Source organism: Hyperoodon ampullatus (genome assembly GCF_949752795.1).
Source record: "Hyperoodon ampullatus genome assembly, chromosome: 3".
NCBI lineage: Eukaryota > Metazoa > Chordata > Mammalia > Artiodactyla > Ziphiidae > Hyperoodon > Hyperoodon ampullatus.
In genome coordinates, this window is record NC_136916.1 from 136765197 (window position 1) to 136789682 (window position 24486).

Sequence of the window (24486 nt, forward strand, 5' to 3'; positions counted from 1 at the left end):
ACTACAATTTCCTATAGCCTAAGGGGGAGCCTTTTTTGAAAAAGAGCAGCCATATTTTCAATATTTTACTGACGCTTTGCATTAATCATTTAAAAACACCATCTCTGCTTCCTTTGCCAAGGGCCCCAGTTCTGAATTTAGAAGACGAAGTCCTACAACAACTACAACAACAAAAAACTCACAGGAAAAAAAATTATAAAAACACTAACCCAGCGATAATTCTGTAGAGCGGGGTCCCAGGTGATCCATTTGGGGCAATGAAATGAAAGCCCGCACTAGTGAGGGAACAGCCTGGTAGATGCCTCTCAGCAGTAGCACAGAAGTGCACTTCAGAGGGTAATTCAAAGGGGAGGGCATGGGTGTCACAAGGCTCTTCTCATCTGACAAAGTGGTGGCAGTGCAAGGCCTAAATGACAGGACATTTGTCTGATTATTGTGCAATGTGGTCATTGGCCAACATGCAGCATTTAGGGGTTGTTTTCGGGAAGTGTGGGTGATGGTAGGGGATGTCAGGCATGGCGTGTCTCACTTTTACAGTTAAGAAGCCAGCAATATTGTATTTTCTACTTAGTTATTATCACTGAGCTAAGGGCCGTCTCCTAACTGATGATCAAAGCTCCCAGAAAAACAAGGTATACAATCAAGCATTCTGAGGGGTGGGGAAAAAGGTCAAGGCAGGCTTAACCTCTTGGGTTATTTTTCCACCTCCATGGCCTCTCTCTTCCTCGTGAGCTCTCCAAGCACCCCAAGCTGTGCAGCTAGGGAATCTGGCGGCAGGTTAGGGTAATGGGAAGAGAGTTTGCATATATGTGATTTTGCAACAACTGTCTCGTCAAATCTCCTAGGTTCCTTTCTCCGTGTTGAGCAAATGAATATGGATCCTGGTATGTTTCATAATCTAGTAAATGCTTGGAACTCTCAGGTCAACCTATTACCCTGTAAGTCACAGTACAGAATAGTAAAATCTGGTTGTTCTGTCTACCTCAGTGCATTTAAAACCATGAGAAGGACTGATACCAAAAACTATTTTGTCCTGCACACTTAGGGCACAGGATTTCTCCACTTCAAATTTCTTAGTGTGAAAAACAGAGGCACTAGTATTTCACATGCTCAAAACTTCACTGGCCAATTTAAATTTCCAAATCAGGCTTTCCCCCCATGGATGTCTCACAGATTACTCCTCATTTCATAAATAATTCCAGTGTTATTTCAGGGCCTCCAACCGCTTTTATAGCTTTGATGGAGTCTTTCAGAGAGTATAATTTTACCTCATATTCTTCTAATGACTTTGCTCCTAGCTTTAGTTCCAAGTTCATTAAGTCAGATTTTTTTTCCTCACTCTGCACTTATTAATTGTGAATGTACCTGAATTGAAATCTCACCTCACACACTTCACTTCCATTTGTGTCCATATCCCATTTAATAATTCTAGAAACTAATTTCTAATGTGCAGTTGCAAATTCCTCTGCCTTCCAGTAGTGGGGCTGAAAATATGCTCCCCAGTTTACAAGTCCCTTTGGACCAAAGGTGCTATGAAGCTGTAATGAAATTGCACAAATACTGCAGTAACATATGTGGAGGAACTGGAAGGGGGATATTTCCTGTCAACATAGAATGGAAGGCGAAAAGTTAGTCCCATATACATAAATCCTGCTACCCACTGTTTCCCTGAAGTTATAGGTTGTCACTTTATAAAATTGTCCAGTATATTTTTAAATTGTGCAGTTATGTTTTTCTAGGTGCATCTGTGCTTCACAGTGTGTTCTCATAATTAATTTCACCTTGCACAGCATGCAGTGTCTTTGGCTTTATAATCCATTTTCCATTCCCTACCTATCCCTATCATTACACATAGAAATAGGAAAACCTATCTATGATGTAACATCAAAGAAATACACTAGAGGCTTATATAATATGCTGTACTACACAGGCTCTTAGTCACTTTTTCACTATCAGGAAGCAAAAAGCCATGAACAGTGAGTTAGCAGGAGGGGGTGAAATTTTTCTCAAAATGTTCCCTTCCAGATCATGAAAGTAAATGTAATGTTCAAGACCAAATTCAGGAAAGAAATTCTGCAATAAAAAATATAGGGACACCAAGACTATTTGCTGCTTCCCTGAAGACAACTGTCTTCCTTGAAAACAATTATATATGTTAAACAATATCAACTAATTTTTATCGAGCACTTACGATGAGCTAGGAATATGCATTGGGCACATACACCATAAATAACCCACCAACCCTACAGGGAAGTCACTTTTGGATCCACGTTATAGATGAGGCAACAGACAACACCCTGTTGAGGTCTTAAGTTAGTACAGGACAAAGCCAGGAAACCATAAAGTCTTACAGTTAGTATGAGACAAAGCCAGAATTCATACCCAGGTCTGTCTGCCATCAAGTCTTTTTTTTTTTCCCTCTCCGCCACAGTTAAGATACATCTTTTATCAGGAAAGCCAGTCTACCATATTTAGCTGTAACTTTTCCACCAGATATCGATTACACAACTTTAAAAAATAGCTGTGTAAAGAATAGTCTTTTTTAATAGAAATTGTGGCAAAAGAGGCTCTAGAGAAACAATCCCTCAAACATGACCCGAAATGTGAAACTAACTGACAATTCCTTAAGTGTCTGTGGCAACTGCCAGTTACTTTGTGAAAGCAGATTCCATACAGTTGCTGCCATGTTGTCCCCAGGATCTCGAATGGAGCTTCTCAGAAGCCAGTGCTAACTCTGGGCCCTGAGAAATCAGTATGCATTAGTCACAGAAGCCATGTGGTCAATTCTTGCCACCAGTAAATAAATTTCCCAGAACAAATCTTCCCTAAGGATTGAAGGAGGAAAACCATAAGAGGAACAACAGAGTTCTGAAGGCAAAGCAATCCAAGTAAGACCAATACACCCCAGTAATCTTTGAGAGGACATCCATGCATTAGAGAGTAGTACAAGTAACAAATGTTTACCAAACTACCCTCGGTTATCAAGGATAGTTTAACCATACCCATCACCAGCAGAGTAACTAGGAAAATATTTATTTTATTATACAAATGTAATCAAAATGATTAATTATCAAGTTAATCACATTTACCCAAATGATTGCAAGTAGTTTAAATGTTTTGATATTGAAAAATTAGCCCTCTATTACCCAGAGTATTACATGACATGAAATATCTCTGTGATGATACCAGACATCACAACTGAATCTAGATGGCAGCGATGGTAGTACCCTGACTCCTGGCCTAGGACTCCATTTTCCTTTCCTTGATACTGGATGACCCAGCCACTTCAATGGGAACTCCTCTGCCTGCTTTCCCTGACAATGAAATGAGGCCACAGTTGAGAAATTGCTTTTTAAAGCACCCAACAATACAAACGTGTATGAATTATCTTTTTTTAAAAATAGAAACTTGTGTCTGAAAAGCAGGGAAGAGAATTCTCTAAAGGCCCACCTTCCTCTACTGTGTAACTTCCCAAATCCCAAGAATGTGCCCAGGGACCTCTGATTAACAGAATACAATTTAGTGCATAGTGAAAGGGGTATACTTGAGAAAAATTACATTTGTTTCTCCTTTTCTATGTTCATTTCTTTTTTCTTTAAACTGATAAATCTACCCTTTAGTGGGAAATTTTAACACTTTTCTCAATGATTCATTGATTAAGCAGACAACACGGATACAAAAGATTTCAAAGACACAATTAATAAGATACGACATATACATATGTATACAGAACACATATTTTCAGACATACATTAAAAAATTACAAAAGTGATCATATGGTAGGCCAGGAATAAAATTTCTAAAATTTTTAGGAAATCAGTATCACACAAATCTACTCTCTCATCACAGAATAAATTAGCTTAGGAATCAATTAGCAAAAGATAGCCTTGAAAGAAAATATGTCTAGAGATTTAAGAAACACACTTTCTAAATGACCCATGACTCAAAGAAATCATACTAGATATGAGAACACACTAAGTTCAGAAGTTATAAAAATACTATGTAGCAAAATTCATGAGGTAGCTCAAGCAATACTTAGAGAAAAATCTATATACTCGTAAAGCAGAGGTTATCTATGCTCATTTCTTAAATGTTCTTTTTCAACTTTCTCCTTTACAGTAGCCATGAACACTTCACTTCACTTCATCTGTGGGCCCACATGGCTCATTTTAACTCACCCTTTGGCTTGGACTTCATTAAGATTTCCCATTTCATTTATCATTCTGGCCACTGAACCTGAGACAAAAAAGTCTCTTTGGGTATGTTCTGAAAACGTTACAACTATAATACCCTTCAAACAATATATGAATAAAACTACTCAAGATTATGTGCTTCAGATGCACAGATAAAATGTATTTCTGAAAAAAATGACCTTTTAAGGATTCAATTGTCATACATATTGGCATCAGAGATTAATGAAGAGACCAGAAATCTTGAAGATGTTGGTGGAATTCAGAGGACTGGGTTTTGAATTCATGTTCCACCACTTACTAGCTACATAACATTGAACAAGTTACATTATTTCTGGAAACCAAATTTCCTCATCTATTAATAGATATTAAATGAGCTCCTTGCCTCAAAGGGTTGTTAACGGGATTTAAAAGAGATGATGTATGCTTATCACACATCTTGGCATTTTGTAAGTGCTCAATAAATGTTATTTGCTAATATTTCCATTAAATGTAGCCATAGCCTTCCCTAGTCAGTTTGTATGTATGGATACAACTTTGAATGCCTGCCAGGTTTGGATCAATGAAAAAATAGAAAAATCTTGGCAAACAAACTTTCATGTTTTGTCTAGGCTTTCATGTGTGTGCTCAGCCCTCAAGTTTCTCTTAGGTAATCTAAAAGAAGCTCAAAGACTCCATTCATTTAGGAAGCATTCACTAACGCCCCAGTGTGAGTAAAGAAAGAAAGGAAAGAAAAGATTCAAGAATTTGCCACCATGTTTACTCCCAGTGATTCAACTGACCACAGTGAAGTCATCAGAATTTCTGGCCAACTTTACACATTCAAGTCATTTAACCAATCTGGCCATGTGGTGGTCAAGTACAATTAAAAATCCTAAATCATTCATGATACAGCACTATAAATTCTGTCAGAAATATCAGCTGCAGGAAAGTGACTCAGAAATCAGTTGGACTAGAAACCACTAGATGAAAAAGAACAAATCTCACTCTTTTGAAAAAGGAACACAAGGAAATATCAAGTTGATTTCTAAACAATTAAATTACTGAAAGTGATACATAAATTATAGTATAAAATATTTCTGCAACGAACTTGTGAATAATTATATAAAATTAATAATAAAAATATTAAACTTTTTAGTTCCACAGAGTAAAATTCTCCACCCTTGTATTGCAGGTTTCATTTCTGATAATCATCATTTCATTTCTTATTTGCATCAGGTTCATGAGCATTTGCTTGATCACCTCAGCTGCAGAGTAAACTGCTGCTAATTCTGATGTGGGCATTTTAAGTTTTATATAACTTTTTTTTTCAGTCAAAGTTGCAAATGATTAGAAGTGTTATCATCCTATCTATGCAACTTGTTTCAAATTGACATCACTGTAACGTATCACAATCATATAAACAAAAGCATGAAGAGTAGATAGGTAGTGGAAAGAACTTCTCAGGCAGCAAAAACAACCAACTGAATTTTGGTTCTTCCTCCAAAAAATGATTGGTTTTTAAATTTGCATATAAATAGTGTCATTTGAAAGCACCATATGTGCAGAATGAAACAAGTAGGCACAGCTGGCTCCTGGCCATAGCGGATGGAAGGAAACCAATGAAGCAGTTAAGCATCAAGCTGAGGGGCTTACACCCACGCACACACGCACAGACACAGACTGTTAATAAATATTACCTGATGTTGACGAACTACTCAGTTTCACTGGGAATCTCAGATGACAGGTGACACAAATGAAACTGTTCACAATTTTGTACACAATGACAAGATGGATGTGCTCTTGCTGCTCCGTTAAAATATGGAAACACACTAATTTGCACTGGCACATACACAAATCATCTCAAACTTCCTAATTTCATGACTCTCTCTCGCACCCAAGGGCTTTCAAAACCATGCCCAAGTGTCCACAGAAAACACCTTGCTATAATCTCCTAGCAACTGGGAGGATTCATGAAACCATTGTAAAAGGTATTCTCAGGGAGAGGTCATCCACGTGACCTTCAGAAGACCTGTGCCTCTTCCCCAGAGCCCAGCACTCCGGGGCTCCGCCTTGCCTGCTGGGGAGGACGGACACTGCCTGCCAGCCATCTTGCAGGGAGAGGGGGCGTGGGGCTCATTCGTGCTCCCTCTGCCCTTGTCATCTATTATTCTGTGCTTAGTATTTCGAGAGTAGGCAGCTGAACCCCTCCCGGGAAGTGGCCCTGGGAACTGGCTTAGAATGAGATAGGACATAAGGGTCAAAAGGAAAAAAGGAACTTTAAAATGTCCTGCTCCTCACTTGGCACATGAAAATATATTGTCATTGGCTAGCTGTGTGTTCTTAGGCCAGTCACCTAACCTCTCTGGACTTCAGTGTTCTGATCTGCAAAGTGATAGAACTGAAACTCTAAGGTACCTTCCAACTCAAACATTCTATGAGGAGTAACAGCAAAGTATTCTATGCCCATAAAACTTATGCAAAGCTATCTGGGAGGAAAAGCCTCTGATGAAAAAGACATTTTAAAAAGCACAGAAAAGACCAGTTGCCTTATGAAAATGGAAACCAAGAGAAAAAAAAATAGCTAAGCCCCAAATATAACATGTTAAACACTGTATGGTAAATATAATTATGGGTCTCAATTTGTCGTTTTCTTACAGTAGTATTATACTTGCCATATTCTGGTAGTGTGTAGACTGTACTGCCACACCCCCTGAGCTTGGATTTGGCCATATGACTCACTTTTTTCAATGGGATATCGGTAAAAGTAATACAAGCAGAGACTTAAAATGGGTTTGTGCATTTGGGTTGCCCTCCTGTACTTCTGCCATTTCCACAGGGAAATATACTAAGGTAGTCACTGTGCGTTCAGTCTGAACCCCAGAAGAGACCCATGCAGCAGCCCCGAACATAGCCTGATGCTACCTGAGTCCAGGGAAACACCACAGACCCATGAGCAAGGAAAAAAGTACTTCGTTGTAAGCCCCTGAGATTTTGAGGTCGTTACACAGCATCATTACACGAAAGGCTGACTGACAGACCCTGCAAGGAAATAACATATAGAGAATGAAGAAAACGCCTAGAGAACAAGATAAACACCTAACCATCTATATAAGAATCACAGAACCAGAGCCAAGTGTACTCAACACAGTCACAAGCGTGTCAAAATGACAGTCATGTCTATTTGAAAACTGCACACAAATTACAACAGTATCTTCTACACTCAGTTTTGTTTTTGTTTTTGTTTTTTTAGCAGTCCACACAGTTTATTCAGCAATAAAACAGAAGAGAACTTCCATCATGACAGACTTAAGGCGGATACAGGTAGATCTCTGGGGTACATTCTTTAAACAGACTAACAAGTGACTTTTTAACAACATGTGGCAGGCATGATTTGTTGCATACCAACAGCCATTCATTCCTTACTTCTTCCTTCCTAAAAGAGCTCTGATTTTATTAGAGGAGACAATGTGCCCTATCCAGGCAATGCCAACTCCATTCCCCTCTGCCAGGTTTCCCAGGCTCCCTTGTGATTCAAGGATATATGGAAAAAATCCTTGCTGTAATGAGATGTAAGAACAAATTTGTGAGGGACTTTTGAGAAAGATCTTCTTCCCCAATAAAAGAAACAGACCTGAAAGGAGAAAGCTTTTTGCTCCCTACTTCCAGCCTTTGATTGGGATTGCAATGTCTGGAGCAGCAACAAGCTACATTGTACTCGTTGAGAACTATGAGCACAAAAAGCCAATATGATAAGGATCCCAGAGGGGAAAGATAGAAAGAACCTGGGACCTTGAGAAAATTGAGTTGCTACACAAGCACTGGATTATCTAGAATCTTAAGTGGAATTTTTAAATTGTTCAGTGGCCTCTGAGATGTTTTCAACTGCTTTTTCTAAGTTTCTTACCCGAACTCTAGTTCCATGATTCTTGTGAACAAGTGAAGGCCAGAATGAGGTCAATGTCAGGTAAGACCTTCTTAGTTCTAAGAAAAATGCTTCCACTAAACTGTTCATAATATATATGGAGTCAAGCTGGGTAACTTCTTTAGTCACCTATCTCCTAGGACAGGTACTTTTCCATTACCAGGGGAGGACATTCTACATTCAGTCACCACAAAGACAGGATAGTATTTGCTTACGTAGAGCCAAGGAGATGTAGACAGAGGCATTTCTGCATGCTTTTATGTCACCTATATAGGTGTTGCCTGATTGAACGTGATTTCTCTGACAGTGACCAGTTATCGATCATGTCATACCCACACGGAGGATGAGCTAAATAGAGCCAATGATGAATAAATAGTTATATATGAATAAATTATATATATATAATTATCACTGATTAATATATGAGGTAGAATTTAGAACAATATAGTTTATTATTAAAATGTCTAGTTGTTTTACTGGAATAATCTAGAATTCAGCTACAAGGATGCTTTCCCACAAAAGTTATCACTAGAATATAATGAAAGTACACACAGTATGGGGCTTCTCCTCCAGGACTACCGTGTCATAATAATGTCAATAATTAGGCTGTGGAGATTTTTAGGAGTAAGCTAATTCCAAAACATAGGAAATATGGATTAGTCAGGTTCTAGATGAACAGTCTGGCTTGGAATGCTGATTAAATTCATGCTGAAGAAGAGATGCATAGACCCTGGAAGCAGATCCAACAACAATTTAAGCAGTTTCCCAGAGCAGTGACAGTCTGGATCAGATATAGAAAGGAGTCATTTTTCCATCTTCCTTGGGCTACTAGTACACAATCCTCTAGAGTCTCCATGATTTTTACTTTAAGAAAATCTTAAGTTTAAGAAGTTATTTCCTTTGGCCAAGTTTTTTGTTCAAGGTTTTGTCTGTTCTGATCAGGATAAACTGTAATGCGGGGTTAAAACCAGCAACTCTAGAGTCATATATCCTTTTTCTAACCAGTGGAGGACCCAGAAGAAATGGGTGGCAAGCTTTTTCAAAGGTCCACCTGGTAAGATTTTGGAGAGCCCCCTCAAGTGGGAAAGACCAAGGAAGAACAAGGCTTCTATCAGCAGGATTATCAAGATAACACTCAGCAATAATCAGCTCTGTTAATACGGTCTAAGAATACTTGCTAACATTCATTCTCAACCAGTTCAGTTTGGTACAACCAGTGGCCTAGTTCTAAACTAGGGAACCATTGCTGTCCACAGTCAGGGCAATGTGAATTTATCTGAGAACAATGGGACCTAGAGAGACAACACAGAAAGCAATGTAACAGTAAGAGGCCACAATGACAAAGAGAGACACCCAAACAACCAGTCCTATTACAGGTTTAGTTTAGCACTTTCTCAGTCCAACCACCATTACTTGGAGAGGGTAAAATTTGGCTTGCACCTCTGTGCAATTCTTAAACATTTCATTGTCTATTTTTCACTCACTTGCAACCCAGTCTCTGAACTCAGGGACTGATCCAGTCTATGTTATCAGTCACTTACTAGCAGCACAGATCTCAGAATAGCTCCTTTAAATCCCAGCTTCTCAAGAAAATGTAGGGTTCTAGTCTAAGTTAATTATTTTTTCTTGTGTGTTATCAGCTGGTGGTATCATGCAGAGGCACCCGGCTTACTCTGCTTTGCTGGTAAGTTATTGTCTGGTTGGTGAAACAGAGGAGCTGACAGGTCCAGTGGGTCTTCGGTGGGCGCTGGCACTCTTGCCATTGCAATACACATACCCAAGTCTTAAGGCCTTGGCACTTGATAGCCATGTAGAGGGGTCAGGAAAACCTGGCAGAGTCCTCTTGAGCGTGGATCCAATGAAGTCTTTCTTGGGAGGACCCTAATCAGGACCCAGTCACAGGGAAGTAGCTGCTGTTGAGTTGGTTGAAGGGTCTGGGAATGCTTCACACACTTACAAATTCTAGCGGGGTTTTAAACCATCGACTGTCAATGTCAGGAAAGCCCTTCAAGTGTTCTTTCTGCTCCACAATGCCGAGCTGCACCCCTCGGACGCGGCGGAACAGAACGTCGTCCCCGTCCCTTACACTCAGTTTTAAGTGATCCTAATTAATGACCCTAAATGGTTAGCTTGATTTTAAAAAGTTAGACCTGGGCTTCCCTGGTGGCACAGTGGTTGGGAGCCCGCCTGCCGATGCAGGGGACACGGGTTCGTGCCCTGGTCTGGGAAGATCCCACGTGCCGCGGAGCGGCTGGGCCCATGAGCCATGGCCGCTGAGCCTGTGCTTCTGGAGCCTGTGCTCCACAAGGGGAGAGGCCACAGCAGTGAGAGGCCCGTGTACCGCAAAAAAAAAAAAAAGTTAGACCTTTATTGGGAAAGAGGTAAAATTGTGGAAAAATCTAAAAACTCCTGAAAGTTCATTTAGATGAATTGGTTTTCACAAACTGTACTGTCTTCCACATCGTACTCAGCCTGGGGATGCTGCAGATATTTACCACCATAAGCCATGAGGCTCTCAAGCACACACCTTATTTTTCTTTAAAAATGGATTTTTATATTTTAATTTTTAAAAATTGAGATCATGTAACATTGTGTAAGTTTAAGGTGTATGTGTTGGTTTGATACATTTAGATATTATGTATGTTTACTACCCAAGCCTGTAGCTAATACCTCTATCATGTTACTAATTATCATTTTTTTGTGTGATGAGAACAATTAAGATCTAGTCTCTTGGCAACTTTGAAGTTTATAGTACAGCATTATTGACTATTATTCACTATGCTTATTTATCTACTAGCTGTAAACATCATCTTAAACAACATCTCCCCAATTCCTCCACTCCCCAGCCTCTGGTGACCACCATTCTACTCTCTGTTTTTATGAGTCTGACTTTTTTAGGTTCCACATTTAAGTGAGGTCATACAGTATGTCTTTCTTTGTTGGATTTATCTCACTTAGCATAATACCCTCAAGGTTCAACCATCTTGTCACAAATGGCAAGATTTCCTTCTTTCTCAAGGCTGAATAACATTTCACTGTATGTATCTACTACATCTTCTTTATCCATTCATCGAATGACAGACACTTAGGCTGTTTCCATATCTTGGCTATTGTGAATAATGCTGCAATGAACATGGGTTTGTGGCAGTATCTTAGTTCTGCAACCAGGGATTGAACCCAGGCCCTCAGCAGTGAGGGCGCAGAGTCCTAACCACTGGACTGCCAGGGAATTCCCCCAATTCCTTGTTCCATATATACCTAGAGTAGGATGTTTGGGTCATTTGGTAGTTCTATTTGTAATTTTTTGAGGAACCTCCATACTGTTTTCCGTAATGACTACTCCAATTTACATTCCCACCAATAGTACACAAGTATTCCCTTTTCTCCACCCTTCTCCAACACTTGCTATTTCTTGTCTTTTTGATAATAGCCATTCTAAGATGTGTGAGGTGGTATCTCATTGTGGTTTTGATTTGCATTTCCCTGGTGATTAGTGATGTTGAGCATCTTTTCATGTACCTCTTGGCCATTTATATGCCTTCTTTTGAAAAATGTCTATCCAGGTCCTTTGCCCACCTTTAAGTTGAATTATTTGCTTTTTTTTTGCTATTGAGTTGTATGAGTTATTTATATATTTTATATATTAATCTCATTAGATATATGGTTTGTGAATTTTTTTTTTTCCATTTTGTAGGTTACCTTTTCAATTTGTTGTTTGTTGTGCTGTAGCTCCTTAGTTTAATATAGTCCCACTTGTTTATTTTCATTTTTGTTGCCAGAAGCACACACCTTCTGAAGAGACAATGTTTCAATTTCTCCTAGGATCCAGAAGCTACTGAGTTTGAACAAATCCACTTTACAGAGAAATGTGCACATATCTGTCTCATAATTAAATAATGTAATTATCATGTTGCATCTGAGTTTTATGCTGCTCTGTCTTTTGGAACCAGAAGTCCTGCTGAGGCAGGTTTAGAACTTTTATAGTAAATGCACCAAAGTCTTAGTTTTGTTTAGCAGACTAAGCAGAGAGGAGGAGAGAATAAATGAGGCAGAGAGGATAAACTCCCAAAACTCAGTAAATATCAGAGCACCAATCACACTAATAAGGGCAAATGATCTGTTATTCTATACCATTTGATAATAGATTATGTTGCCAATGAAAATAGTTTGTGAGAAGTTTGTGACAATTTATAAATTGCTAATGCTGTAATAGTAAATGAAAAAAGCAGCATATAAAATAGTATCAATAGTACAATCACAACAATGTAAAATGAAAGTGCACTAGAAAACCAGATTTGGAATATTCTCAGGATTGTTAATACACTGTCTTTAAGTAATAGAACATTTGACTGATTGTTTTCTTTTTTTCTGCATTACTAGTATTTTTCATATTGAATACGCATTACTCAAGGTCTCTTTTGAAATTACCTTTTCTAAATTACAACTTTATTCTTTCAAACTATCATTCCCTTTTTGGTATACTTTGTTCTGGCTTTTTCCACACACTTACCAAAAAAGGGGAAATGCAAACTAATATTGCAGTAGAGTTTATGTATTTATATCTGACCTTCAGAAGTCTTGTTAATCACCAACAACACAAATATTTGTCCCCTCTAGCTTAAACTAGAGCTGCAATTTTTTCAAACCTAATGTTAACCAAAACAATGAAATGATATAATCTCTAGAAAAGAGTCAACAGTGACTTACAGTGTGGTCATTAAAAATGAAGCTGCCATCTTATTATCACAAGACCAGGGAAATTTTGAGATTACATAGGACATGGAAATACTGTGTCCCAAAGACACACCAGTCATATCTCCAAATTTGTCATTATTTCAACAGAATGGACTGGTCTAATTCAAAAGTCATATTTAAATAAAGTATAAATATTATAATATCAAAAGAATAATTAGCATATTCTTTATCCCAGAGAGCTTCAAAGATGTTAATAGATTACCATGATCTCTGTTTCTTCAAAGACAAGTAGAAAATAGAAATGTGAAATCATTTTCCTAAGGCCACACAGAGTAAAACATTACTGTGATAGACACTTAACTGATTTATGAATGTTTCCTGAGTATGTCATTAGAATCTTAGAAACGTTATCACTGGGCTATGGAGAGACAATGTCTCTTTTTTTAAAATCAAAATTCCCATATTGCAAAAGTAATTTTGTATAAAGCAATAGTGTTTTCATTTCTAAAGCATTTTTTTTTGAAAAAAATAAAACTACTTCCCACCTGGCTTTGTGAGGAACTGCTACTAATAACTACTGTTAAACAGTTTGTAAAAATATGATATGCTATTTCCTTGTCTGGTAATGATAACCTTAGCAGACCAAAGCATAAATAAATAACTGTGCTATTGTTTTTCAGCTTCAGAAAATTACACATGCTATTACTAGTTGATAATTTTGTGTGCTTAAAGTCTAGAAACATTCATTAAAAATTAATAGGCTGTGTCATTTTCCAAGCATATCTTTAAAAGATATGGAAAGTAGATTACTGTTAGTTTGTGAAATTAACAATGAAAGACTACTATGTCTCACTTCAAAGATTTACCTAAATATCTAGGAAGGCTCAGGAACAATTTTGGGAATTTGCTTAATGTAAATTCTCTTATGATCTGAAAGTGCCAAAAAATAAAAAAATTACCTTCTGTCTATTCGAACACACACACACACACACACACACACACACACACCAATTGCACCACAGCAACTAAGATCACCCATGAACTGATTTTTTTTTTAAAGCAAGGGCTCCACTACTTTTCTTTTTCTTCCTGATAAAGAGAAAATACCTTAACTTGCCCCCCCGCCCCAGTTGTCTGTGGGTGCAGAAGTCTCACCAGGAAGAACGACAGATTTGTGGAGGAGACTCCAGTGAGTGATGCCATATATAGTTAATTAATGCCATATGTAGTTAATTAATACTAGAAAGAGAAGTGCAGACACTGTAAGTCATATGATTACAAAGGAGACCAAACAACAGAGCACCCTAACAGTTTGGGCCTTTATTAGAGAGAGACAGTTTTCCCCTTCATTAAAAGGAATTTTTCCTAAGCACACTCTTATCCCTGAGGAAGAGGAGTGACAGGTGGGGATTGTTAAATTCGGGGCAAATGGAAAAGGCAAGCTCTGTTCCATGCTCTACTTTCTTTCTCTTGAGAGTATGCCTGCTCACGCTGGGCACAAGCTCTCTCTCTTCCTCCGCGTACCCGGAGCCTCCACTGGGTGGGCCTCCTCTTCCCCCAGGGGATTCCTGCCCCAGCCCAGTTAGGCCGTTCTGTCTAACTCCGGGGTTCACAGCTGTTAGCAATCCATGAGGCCAGTACAGCCAAAGCCATTACCTTTACTGGTTTCTGACAGTAAACAGGAAATAAATGGTCCCTGTCTTTGCATTGTTCTATATCTCAACCTGTTCAGAAACCAAGCCTCTTCAAGTATCAGTTTTAGGGTGGTTTTATTCCAATAATAAGTATAGCAAATCACTATACTTACTCTTAGAAAAGGGCTTTCATTCATTGCTGATTGATTTGCAAAAACTCCAAGTCAAGTCTACTGCCTGATTTATAAGGAAGCCATCGATCACATGAGACACAGTCCACACTTGAATTACCTGCTTACCAACATCACAGTTCTGGCCATAGCACTCTACAATGACTTGTGCTATTATTTATTAATGTTTCTGTTTTAAAAGGCTCATTGTTTTTTACTTTAAAGTATGATGCCAAATGGAAACTACTGCAAAAGGAAATTGAGTATCACGTGTCAAAGATTAACGCCAAAAACATACATAGCACTTAGTCTACGCCAGTAGACTGGCATATTTATAAATAATTTATAAATAGAAAATTTATAAATAATTTATAAATAGATATTTATAAATATCACCTCAATGAATTCTCACCACAATCCTATGAGGTAGGTACTGTTACTGCTGTCGTTTTATAGATGAGAAAACTGAGGCATAGAGAGATTAGGAAATTTGCTCAAAGTCAGGCAGCTAATGAGGGGCAGACTTGGCTCTGCCCAAGGTGTCCTGGCTCCAAAGTCAGCTCTGACCCACCTCAAGTACAGAAAGTGACTATAAAGACAAAGGCAGTGAAAAGAAGTCAATGCTCTCACAGTATAAAAATAAAAATGAAATGCAAAGCATAATAACCATTTAACAAAAATGCACACTTAAAAATTCTCTTTTTCGTGCACAGGAAATAGCTGTTAATCACTCAATAGTAAAATTTTAAGTTTAAAAATGAAAATGAAATACAAAGAATAATCACCAATTGATTTCTTAAAATCCATTCTGGAAAAGTCTATTTTTCTCTTGCAAGAAATTACTGTTGATGATAAGTCAATAACGAAAGCTTCATTTTAAATAGCCTTACTGTAAGATTAATTAGAGTAAAATGCCCTGAAGAGAAAAGAGGGTTTTAATTCATTTTTGCTGCCCTTTTGCTATGCCCTAAGCAGAAAGTTACAGAGATTGAATACACCTGAATCATTCTGGGTTTTCATAATGGCATTTTCCCCACCGCATCCTTCAGTGTCCTTATCTGCAGTGATAAGACCACCCCAACTCCTTCCCCACAGGAACCGGCCTTCAAGTGATTCATGTGGTCAGCAGGAAGTGGCTCTACCACTTTAGTTTTAACCTAAGCAACAATACTGTGTCTGTGAAATCAGGGATTTGATGAGCTGTACCTCTCATAAGGTGTCCATGAAGAGAGACAGTGGTGAGTCCCACCTCACTCCGTTTCCTTTGCTCACTGGTCACACAGCTACCAGACATTTCCCAGCAACCCTTGCAGTTAGGCGGGGTCACATCACAGGCTCTGGCCAAGGGACGGTGCCACGGAAGTGATTCCTGGCACCGTCAGTGATCCTGAATGTCCCCTCTTTGTTGGTCTGTGGCTGGAGGAAACCGATTCAAGGACCAGAGGAACCTAAAGCCCCCAAACTCAAGGAGTCTGAGTCCCTGAATGACTGTGGAACACAGAACCCATCCCCACTAAAGCCCACATTGGACTGTGATGTGAGGTGAAAAATAACCCTTTATTCTCTTAACTCACTTTGATTTTGAGATAGTTTTGACAGCACTTAGTTTATTCTAATTAATATAATACATTAAAACAAATGCTTAAATCTTACTCTTTGAAAATTCCTTCTCTTTGTATCCCTTAAAATGACCACTCTTTGGTAACTGCTGATGTAGTAGGCACTGCCCATACCTACACAGTTTGGTCCCCATAGAAAAATGTTTCCAGGCACTGACCAAAATAATCAAAGGCTGAATCATATCAAGTCATCTTCTAACTAACGCTTCTCTGAACTTACAGGTGTTTCTCTTTCGGCTAATCCTTCACTGTAACTGGCACATTGAATAAGCAAGACTTATGGGGTTTAATCACAAAAATTTGTTTTTTCCCATTGTCTCCTTAAACCCAGTCAGGTCCTTCCTTTAACCTTGACTTTTACGGTCATGCTTAGGTTAGAAAGATAATCTACTATCATTTTAAATTCCAACTGCAGTCCCAATTCAGTATTTAAAAGTGTCTAGTCAGATATGGAGACGAACAGATCAATCGTCATCCAAAAGTCTCCCTTCCACACACCCCTCCCTTATGCTGGACCAGCAGCAAGACGCTCCCGCACCTCAGGGGAGGAGGGTCTGCTTAACATCATCTGTTTTAAATTCTTTCTCCCAGAACTTACCTGCTATTTCTGACCTGTGTCTCACCCAGTGTTGAAGCTGTGAGGGGGAAGTAAAGGGGCAGGAAAATTCCTACTTCGTGAGTACTACATAGTAAGGTAGTGCTGTTCTTCCTGGTGTTAGAAGACATCTAGAGCTGACATCGCCATGCTGAGTATCTTTACGAATTCTCTAGAGACTCCCTTCGAGGTTCCTCTGACTACAACCTCCATTTACCCATCAAAGCCGCTCGCTGGGCTGCCCATTCCCAAGCACCCTCCGCTTCTGTTCCTTATTCCCCGCCCCGGGCCACAGCAACCACCAATGTCACCTCACAGCCTTTTACTGCCATGGTCTCCTCCCCTGGGTGACCCCTATTAAAATTATTCCCAGCCATTGGTTCCCCACCCAGTTCCTAGGATCCGCTTTCCACCGGAGGGCAGGCAGCGTGACCATTCAGACACAGCCGCAGCTTTGCACCTCTGCCCGAGCACTCACCATCCCGTCTCTCTGGCTCCTTTGATTTCCCAGTGGGGATGGGTTAGTGGGTGACGGACAGCCGGCTACTACACCCTTCTACCCACTAGAGTCACATGCTAAGCTCTCTGGGTGGTCAGGTGGAAGTCTCCTCCTCAGATCTGAGATGAAGCGATTGAGCACCTCCCTACTTCTTTCTCTTGCTTAGTTTAGGTGGATTCGCAGCACAGCTTTCCCCAGCGAAATCCTCCTCACAGCACTGTTTTAATTTTGAACGCCTTAATTCATTTATCCTTCACTTAATGTCAATGGCAAACCCCATTAACAATTCCTGAAATAAAAATAGAATCTGGGTAATAAAATAAAGTCTAACCTTTTTTTTTCTTTTCCTTGGTGCTTCGTCCAGTTTCACTTGTTCATGGGGTGCTGTGTGCAGAGGCCTTGCGCCCAGCCCTCAAGACCACAGCTCCTGGTACAAAATGGCTGCACTGACCTTCAGCTCGTGGTGGTGCGCAGAATCACGTGAGCATGATTCTAACTCAGTAGGCCTGGGGTGGATCCTGGGAGGCTGCTTTTCTAACAAGCTCCCAGGTGATGCTGATGATCTGTAAACAACCACATTGAGTAGAAAGGTCGAAAAATATCTGTTGAATGGTTTTCACGTTTTGCTTGTTTGTTTCTCATTTACAATAGTTTAGGGAGGCTGACGGAGTTTAGGGGGCAGAGAGCCCCTCCAATTGTCCCTTGCCACCACTGACCATCCTCAGTTTTAGCCTCTGCTCTCACCCTTGTTAGCATCAACAGCCGATGTCTTTTGCCCAGGTTCATGTGAATCCATCCTTCCTGCAACAAAGTCTCCAAATGCCTGACAGCTCTAAGACCGTCTATAGTAGGAGTTTTTCCAACTGAAAAATGATATAGCTTTGTCTTTGACCTTGGTCAGAACCTGTTCATGATCTAGGCAGTATTTCAGAGAATGCTGTACAAAAAGGCCAGACCTTAACATGGGGTCAAGGACTCAGAATTGCACAAGTCTCAGTAAGGCTCAAAGTAAAGGGCTCACCCCACCCCATATGGAAGTGAAAGCTACCATTCAGACTACACACCTGGAAGGTGTGGACCCATCTTACTTTAAATCTCCCTTAAGGCAGATGGGTGATTTGCATAGTATTAGCAATCCTTATACTGCCCAGTGATAAACTGACTTATTAAGAGAAACTTCTGTCCCAAATTCCAGTTTTGGAGATGATAAAACAAATGTTTCCCAGAAACCGCCTGAGTTCAAAGTAGAGGGCAATGCGGGTAGCAGAGGCCCTGGCAGAGCTAAGCTAAAGAGAGGAATCAGTAAAGTTTGATTGGGGATCTGGGATTACAACTGAAGCAGCAGCTTCTCCAAATTCGAGTCTGTGTTACTTATTACTTGAATTGGCTAATTCTTCCTTATTTCCCACCATAAGTGAGCACTGTAGCTTAGAAAGGCGAGGGAAAATGGGTGAAAAGAGCATAGATTTCAGAGTGTAAGTTCCCTTCCAGATTCTTCACTTACTTGGCTGTTGGCTTGGGGCAAGTTAATAATCTTTCTGAGCCTGAGATGCCTCTTCTATAGAATAAGGATAAGCATAACAATCTTGCAAGGTCGTTATGAGAATTAAATAAAATATATACCAAGAGGCCTCATGCAATGCCTGGCATTTAACAGGTACTGACCACATAACCCTCCCCCTTCAAGGACAACAGGGACATGGAAGACACTTGGTATTCTGCGAGCACCAAAGGTTTCTAAAGCTCTTTAACTTTCAAAGCACCTTCAGAGCTGTTTTCTTACTTTGTTTTTCTAGGGGAAAAAAGGGGGGAAAGGAAGATGTGAAGAAAAGAAATACAAAAAGAGGGAAGTATGGAAGAAGCACGGGACACTGCAAAACAAAATCTAGAGCCTACGTTTCCATCAGACCGAGATGTGGCATGTGACTCAGGCGGCAGAGTCTCTCACAAGTCAGGTGAAGGTCAAATGACAGCGAGTGAAGTCTGCAGTAAGTGCCCTCCAATTAAAATAATAGTAAGTCAAGTATCTATCTGAGTTTGTTGTGAATTTGACCCAGAAATTAATTTTTGAGAAGAAAGAAGTCTTCTCATTCCAATCACCAGCAAGTGGAGTAACAGTGTAGCGCTCGGCGTTGCTGATCGCTGATGTGTATTCCCTGGTGGGACCCTAAGGACTACAGCGGAGCCATGCTACCCTATTAAAGCCGCCTAAATATAGTCTCTGTGGCGTAATGTTTGCGGGAACCTTTTACATGTCAAGATTCAAAGCAAGTACAAATCTGCAGTACAGAGAGAATTAGATCCCAGCTGGAGTTCAGACTGTACCCATCTCTGCCCCTCCTCCCTTTAGGGATCTACTTGCATACAACCACTAAGCATCCTTCAAAATAGAAGTCAGGCTAAAGGAAAAGAGACTGGCCTCCACCAGCCTGGCCCACTAGCATCACCCCTCTGGCCTTTGACTAAGTCCTTGAAGAAGGGCAACATGGGGAGATATTCACAAAATATATTCACAGATATTTGAGAGACATGGGACACAGTAGGTAACAGAACTTGGGGAGCATATGACAAAGTGGGATAAAGAATGGGGAAAAGGAGCTGTCCCTATTTCCCTGGAGAAAACAGTGTGGCATTTTGCCCAGTGGCCAAGTGTCCTGGGCCCAATGAATCTGGGTTTGAATCCAAGTTCTGCCATTTTCTAAGTGTATGAGTCGAGGCATGTTTGTTAACCTCAGTTTCATTATCTACAAAATGGACACAAAAATAGAAACATCTTGGGACTTCCCTGGTGGTGCAGTGGTTAAGAATCTGCCCGCTAATGCAGAGGACACGGGTTCGAGCCCTGGTCCAGGAAGATCCCACATGCTGTGGAGCAACTAAGCCCGTGTGCCACAACTCCTGAGCCTGCACTCTAGAGCCTGCAAGCCACAACTACTGAAGCCCACGTGCCACAACTACTGCAGCCTGCATGCTTAGAGCCTGTGCCCCACAACAAAGAGAACTCCCTGCTCCGGCAACTAGAGAAAGCCCATGCACAGCAACGAAGACCCAACACAGCCAATAAATAAATAAATAAATAAATAAATTTATTTTTTTAAAAAAAAGAAAAAGAAACATCTCTTAGAGTCTTCCTAAGGTTTGAAAGAGACCTGTGTAAAAGCTGGGCCTATCAACTTTTCTCAAGTCATGGCAGTTACAGAAAATGATACGTGCATTATAATTCTATAACATAATGAAACTGCTTAATCCCAGAGATAACAGCATGGGAGGTCCTCAGCCCCAGATCCTGTCCACACCCCCTGTGGGCTGAAGGGATAATAACAACAACAGTGATAGCAAATAGCACCGCTATAGAGCTTCCTGGGTGCCAGCTGCTGTTCTAAGTCCTCTACATTGATTAACTCATTTGATTCCCACAGCAAACTTATGAAATGAGTATTATAATTTTTATTATTTCACAGATGAGGAAACCAAGGCACAGAGAGGCTAAGTAACTTGCCCAAGATTACATAGCCTGTGATTGTCAGGGCCAGGTCCAGCCCAGGCAGTTAGATCCAGAATCCTTGCTTTCTTCATTATGCAATACAGCCTATCAATATCATGGCCCAGCTCCAACCCAGACGTGGCATCCCCACCTTCCTTGCAGAAGGCACTCTGAAATACAGCTTTTCTCACCTTGCATGGCATACAGCATTTAACAAACATTAGTATTTTATAAAGAGCTGTGCAATCAAGTGTGCAGATGCCCCAACAAGATCTGCAGGACTGGTGGTTTGACAGAGCAGGACAGTCCAGGGCAAAGGGTAATGGCACAATCAGTGCCAGGAATCACAGAGAGACAGTCACGGCTGGCTCAGCAGCCAGCCACACCACAGGCAGGGGAAAAAAAGAGGATGGAAATGGTAATTTCCCCATGGTGTTGCATGCTCTGGGGTTGTAGCACTCTCTAATAAATCATTGTGGGACACTTTGAATAGGGGATAGAAGTCTAGCATTGGTGGTGGGAATTAGAGCCATCGTGTTTCTAACTGTAGGTGTTAATTATAGGTACAGTTACCCCTAAACTGGCCCGGCCTGGGGAAGCCAAGGGTACAGCTGTGAGCACCTGCTGAACTTCACACATTCATTGCTGATTATAGACTGTAAATTCCTGAAAGGCAGAGGATGTGTCTCTTGCATTTTGATAGCCCCAGCAGTTGTCAGAGGCCTTTTTTATATAGTAGGCCATCAATAAGCGTGTGAGTAAGTCAATCAAATATATTTATTTAATAAAGATTTAGGGCTAGCCCTTAAAACAATTACTTTTAACTTCAAAGTTCTTTTTGCAGAGGCAATACATCGATTTCTCTGCTCTAAGTTTAAGTAACATTGGAAAATTCACAGTGGCAAAACTGAAGACCTAAACGAAACTCTGAACACATTTATTGCACACCAACTCTGGGCAAGACTCCTTCAAACACCAAGGCAGAAGCTTTCCTATGTAGAGAAGGTTATTCCAAAACCCAAAAATGCTGTTTGCAAACTCAACCTTGTTGCTTCCCCTAAATCAAAGAATCCATGACTAACAGTAGTTTTCATGATCATCATCATCATCATCATCACTATTATTATTTGTGTTAACTCTTTACCGATTCTGAGTGTATTAAACCAAATGTTATTTGATGAAATAAGAGTTGTTTCTTTGACTCAGGGGAAAGCAATTGCTGTAGTTTGTGCTATAACACTTTAAGTCAACCATTTTCCAATGTATAAAGGTGTTTTTAGGTCAGTTTGGAGCACTGGTTGTCATGTTCCAACATCTGGACCACTGGTGTGGGAGTGGAATAGGGCCAGAATGTGATGGAATAAACATAAATTAAATGAGACTGCACTTTCTTTCATGCAGCCCCCAGAGATGCTTGTCATGGAAACTGAAAATCCCTGTTCCACAAAATAGATGTGATTTAGCAGTGCTTTGCCAGATACCAGCATCTCAGTGATAATTTAGAATAGGGGACAACAAACTACAGCTCATGAGCCAAATCCAGCCTACCTCCTGTTTTTGTAAGTAAAATTTCATTAAATATAGTCACACCCATTCATTTATATATTGTCTGTGGCTGCCTTCACCACACTCTAAGTGCAGAGTTGACTAGTCTCAAAAGAGACAGAATGGCCTGCAAAGCCAAACATATTTACCATCTTGTCCTCCAGAGAAAAAGTATGCCAACCCCTGATTTAGAATAATACCAAAAGTCACAAACATCAACATCTCAGTGACAATTTAGAAAGCCACCAAAATTCATTTCACCAATCTACAACCCAACCTCCTAAGACACCTGAATTTAATTAGGGTCATTAAGTTTTTTAAACCATTTATATAGTTTATTTCTTGAATCTTCAACATGATGTTTATTAAAGAGGCACACACTTTGCCTTATATAAAGTATGGGTCTTGCCCTTGATGTTGGCAATTGGCATCCACCTCCTGTGCAGGAAATCAAATTTGTTGTTGCTATTGCACTTCCTTCCATATATCAGTGTTTGACCTGTCCCCTTAACCTCAGGGCTGGGACAAACTCTAAAACATTAATATGCATAAGAAATGTAATTGAAAAATTTATCCCCCCATTCTTAAGATGTCACGCTTCTTATTTCTGTATTTGGTGCCTGTCTAGCTGCAGCCTTGTTAGCTTGATCCCTGGCCAGACAGCATTTGTTTAATGACACCCCCCGTAGGAGCCCCCTCCTCCCCACTCATTACACCTTTTTCTTCCCTCACCCCAAATTCCCTCTAAATACGACATCTCTCAGGGTGCTTGACTAGCAGAGAACAACAGTGTTACCACTCTTTCCAGCAATAACTTGTTTTTCTTACACTGTACCTCATGAGCATAAACAAAGGAAAAGTATAGAAAGAGGGAGATTTAAGAAGTAAAAAGAGAAAGATAATGGTGAGAAGTGGACATATGGTAAAGGAAAATGTTGGAAAAAGGGAAAGAGAAGGGCAGGACTACACCAACCTGTCAATAAAGAAGCAGCAATGAATCACAGTTAAAAGAGAAGGAAGATCTGACAGTGTAGCCAAATGCAGGACCTTTGGGTCTTACCCACTCTTGACCTTGCTCTTTCAGGGCACATCTTACATTTTCTCAGAGAGGATGTGCCAATGTCACACTTCACATACTTGCCATCCAGGGAGAATCACAATGGTTGTCTCTCCCTCTCGATAGTTATTAAGCCCCATGCATGTACAATCCCGTTTTCACAAACTTCAGAGTGCACTGTAATATCTTTGCTTACTTCTCTTTAAATGGTTCCAAATGGCTACACTGCAGAAGAGGCTTCTGTCTGCTGATAGTTATTGAGCAAAACCAAATCAAGTACCAAAACACAAATAGCAGCTCAAGATCCACCCCAACTCTCTCAGCCCTCCCAGGCATGCAGAAAATGAATCTCCTTGTATTCCACAACCCCACACTTCAGAAACCTTGCTCAAGGCCTGCCTGATTTGGGATCCATCACTCCAGACCCTGAATAAAGCATCTGTTTACCTCCTCAAAACCAGAAAAGATATAATATCTTTTAACATTTACTAGGTGTTGAGAAAAACAAATACCATACAATATCACTTATATACAGAATCAAAAATATGACACAAATGAACCTATCTATGAAATGGAAACAAACTCATGGACAGAGAGAACAGACTTGTGGTTGCCAAGGAGGAGGGGGTTGGAGGAGGAATGAAGTGGGAGGTTGAGCTTAGCAGATGTAAGCTATTATATATGGAATGAATAAACAACAAGGTCCTACTGTAGTGGGGCTTCCCTGGTGGCTCAGTGGTTAAGAATCCACCTGCCAATGCAGGGGATACGGTTTCGAGCCCTGGTCCAGGAAGATCCCACATGCCGCGGAGCAACTAAGCCCATGCACCACAACTACTGAGCCTGCGCTCTAGAGCCCGCAAGCCATAACTACTGAGCCCGCGTGCCACAACTACTGAAGCCTGCGCCCCTAGAACCCGTGCTCCACAACAAGAGAAGGCACCGCAATGAGAAGCCCACACACCACAACAAAGAGTAGCCCCCACTCGCGGCAACTAAAAGAAAGCACGTGCACAACAACGAAGACCCAATGCAGCCAATAAATAAATAAATTAATTAATTTTTTAAAAAGTTATAAAAATTATTTTTTTAAA

At 40.2% G+C, this 24486-nt stretch overlaps 1 protein-coding gene and 1 pseudogene across 2 annotated transcripts in view; both read right to left on the reverse strand.

Moving 5' to 3' along the window:
• The window catches only part of SLC35F4 (solute carrier family 35 member F4), a gene marked incomplete at both ends in the record, with an annotated part of 288469 nt that overhangs the window by 192416 nt on the left and 71567 nt on the right, over positions 1-24486 (reverse strand). The window lies entirely within an intron of this gene.
• LOC307050839 (torsin-1A-interacting protein 2-like) overlaps positions 8986-24486 on the reverse strand; it is an 86168-nt pseudogene continuing 70667 nt past the window's right edge. Inside the window, exons 3-5 of the transcript in view lie at positions 17758-17869; positions 10052-10198; positions 8986-9386 (exon numbers count right to left, since the gene is read on the reverse strand). The product of the transcript in view is annotated as a torsin-1A-interacting protein 2-like (transcript). The remainder of the gene's footprint in view (positions 9387-10051; positions 10199-17757; positions 17870-24486) is intronic.